At 36.2% G+C, this 3,278-nt stretch overlaps 1 non-coding gene across 1 annotated transcript; it reads left to right on the top strand.

Annotated features, from left to right (window-relative positions):
* The first annotated feature begins 1,477 nt into the window (after positions 1-1,477).
* LOC131170917 (small nucleolar RNA R71) lies at positions 1,478-1,584 on the top strand. Its single transcript, XR_009141681.1, has one exon. It is a non-coding gene; the product is annotated as a small nucleolar RNA R71 (small nucleolar RNA).
* Positions 1,585-3,278: the final 1,694 nt, after the last annotated feature.

The following is a 3,278-nucleotide window of genomic DNA, read 5'->3' on the forward strand; positions in this document are numbered from 1 at the left end:
CTTGATAGGCACATTTTCAAGAATGCCTTCTGGATACTTAATTGAACGGTCAGCCAATGAAAGATACATGTTTGTGGGCTTCAACTCTCCCATATTCAACTTCTCATATATTGAAAGTGGCATTAGGCTGACACTAGCTCTAAGGTCACATAAGGCATTTGCCACACAATTATCACCAATATGACAAGGAATGGAAAACACACCCGGATCTTTGAGTTTGGGAGGTAACTTCTTTTGAATTATAGCACTGCATTGCTCTCCCAAGTTGATGGTGTCATAATCTTCTAGCCTTCTCTTGTTGGAAAGAATCTCCTTCAAAAACTTGGCATAACTTGGCATTTGGGATAGTGCCTCAGTGAATGGCACATTGATATACAACTTCTTTAGCACTTCAAGGAATTTGCCAAATTGTTTGTCTAGCTTATGCTTGATGAATCTTTGAGGGTAGGGAAGGGTGGGCTTGTAAGGTTCAGGTGGGATGTATGGTTTCTCTCCCTCATCTTGCTCACTTTTGCTTTCTTCTTCTTTTTCATTTTTCTTGCTCTCAACTGAATTTTCTTCTTTTGTGCTCTCTTTTTCTTCTCTCTTGTTTTCACTCTCTTGACCAACTTTCTTACCACTTCTCAAGGTCACAACCTTACATTGTTCATGAGGGTTTTGTGGTTGGCTAGGTAATTTCCCATAGGATTTGCTTCCCGATGAGCTTGCTTGTTGAGCCAATTGAGTCTCCAACATGCGGTTGTGGACTTGTAATTGATCCATGGTTTGTCTCATGTGTTGCATTTCTTCCTCCAATTTGCTATTCATCTTACTTTGTTCAGCAAAAAATTTCTCCATCATGCTTTCCAAGGTTGGCTTCGGTTCATGAGGTGGAAGAGATTGTTGTGCTCTTGCTTGATATCCAGGTTGTGGCTACCTTGGGGGCTGAAATTGAGGCTGAAATTGAGGCCTATTCTGCTGTATATACTGCTGGTTATGAGCATAATTTGAGCTTTGGCCTTGTTGAGCAAAAGTTGCTTGTGGTCTCCATGTTGAGTTGTTCACATTAGAGTAAGCATTTCCCATTGGTTTTTGTTGATAACCTCCTGCATAAGCAGCTTGTTCTTGCAAATAATCATCACCATAAGAAGAGTAATCAACTCCACAACTTTGAGTTCCATCTGTGTAGGCAACTTGTTGCATAGTTGTAGGAGTTGAGGTTGTTGCCTTTGTGCAAAAATCACTAAGAAGTTGAGTCAACTGGTCAAATCTTGCATTCATGTAGCTAACTGAGTCAAGTTCATAAATTCCAGCTTTCTTTGGCTCAAGTGCTCTAGGATTTCCCCACAAATGGGTATTATGAGCAATCTTCTCTAATAAATCATAGCATTCTTCACTTGTCATTCTCATGAAATCTCCTCCTGCTTGTGAATCAATTGTGTTTCTTATGGCTGGAGTAACTCTGGTGTAGAAATTCTGAACAATCATCCATTTGGGTATTTCATGATGAGGACATTGCCTTTCAAGCTCCTTAAATCTCATCCAAGATTCATACAAAGTTTCATCATCTCTTGGCTTAAAAGCTACCATCAAATTCCTCAAATGAGTGGTCTCACCAGGTGGGAAAAATTGAGATAGAAAAGCTTGAGATAGCTGCTCCCAAGTAGCTATAATAGCTTGTGGAAGTGCATCATACCACTCCAATGCTGAATCCCAAAGAGAGAATGGAAATAAGGTGAGTCGAATCACTTCATCTGACACTCCAGGTTGTCTTTGTGTACCACATATCATCAAAAATTTCTTCAAATGAGAATGAGGATTTTCAAGTGGACTACCTCCAAATTGTGAATTTTGAACCATTTGAATGAGACCAGTCTTTAACTCAAACTGATTAGCTCCAATGATAGGTCTGTTATCTCTCACATCTGCACATCTAGGAAAAGCATAGTCTAACATGGATCTTCTTTGAGGATCATTTTGATTAAGCACTTCATTTTGCCTATTTTGCTCATTTCCTCCATTGTTTCCACCAATAGCTCTATTTTGATTCTCCATATTTTGAATTGTCTCCTCTTGCTCAAATCTTTGTTGTTCTTCTTTTTTTGCTTTCTTTATTCTCTTGTGTTCCTTTTTGTTGGCTCGACAGAATTTTTCAATTTCAGGATTGAACAACAATTCAGTATCACTTGTGCTTTTCGATCGTCTCATAAACAAGGAAAGTACCTGAAAAACACAAGGAATAACAGTGAAAATAAAAGAAAATAAAAATTCTAATTAGCTTAAAACAATTAAAATCCAACATAAAAACAAACAATTCCTCGGCAACGGCGCCAAAAACTTGATGTGTGATTTCCGCAAGTGCACGGGTCACAGTAGTATAGTTTTAAAAAAATGATATCAATCCCATAGGGAATTGTGCTTAAATTGGAAATAAAAGTATAAGCTAATTAGAGTGACAAAATTTAAAGATGTAAAATGAAATTTGGAATTAAAATTGGTATTTGAGGAATTAATGCTAAATCAAACAATTAACTAAATTAATTAAACTAGATTACCAAAATTTAAATTGAAATTGCTACTTATGAAATTAAGAGGAATTAAATCTAAATTCAATAAAAATTAAAGTGATTCTAGAGATTGGATTTTCCATATTGTTTGCATGTGGTTTATCCCTAATTTAGCCAAACACATGAAAATTGCAATTTTGAGGGAAATCAATTCTTAAATTTTTGAAACATTTTTCAAGCATCTCAAAGTTGGTTTTCATTAAATCAAACCCTGTTTTCACAGTATTTCAAACCTAACAAAAACCCAATTAATGCTCTAATTGATTTTGGAAAGTTCCCCTTAATCCTCTTAGCTTATCTCTAACACCAAAAAAATAAAGTTTATTGCAAGATTATCTATCCCTAATATTCACTTTTCAGTCCATCTATTAAGGATTAAAGCTTAACTTAATGAGGGCCCATTCATCAAGCAAGGCAACAAGCTCACAAGCAATAAATCAAAATGTAACAATCTTCATTTAAATGGCTAAATCAGTTCAAAACCACAATACAAATCAATATTTACAAACCCATCTCTAGAATCTCAAACAACTACTCACTATTCATAGTTTCAAGACAAACCCAAATGTATAAATGAAGAAATAATGGAAATGTAAGCTAAGGAGTAGAAAAACCCAGAAAAATGCAGATGAAGCTACTGCAGAAAAGTGCAGAACGAGCTCCCTGCTGCTGCTACAGAAATGGATCCCGTTTTCCTCCCTTTTTCTCTTTCTTCCTTGCCAAAAATGCCTC

The sequence above is a fragment of the Hevea brasiliensis genome, chromosome 11 (genome assembly GCF_030052815.1).
Source record: "Hevea brasiliensis isolate MT/VB/25A 57/8 chromosome 11, ASM3005281v1, whole genome shotgun sequence".
NCBI classification, from domain to species: domain Eukaryota; kingdom Viridiplantae; phylum Streptophyta; class Magnoliopsida; order Malpighiales; family Euphorbiaceae; genus Hevea; species Hevea brasiliensis.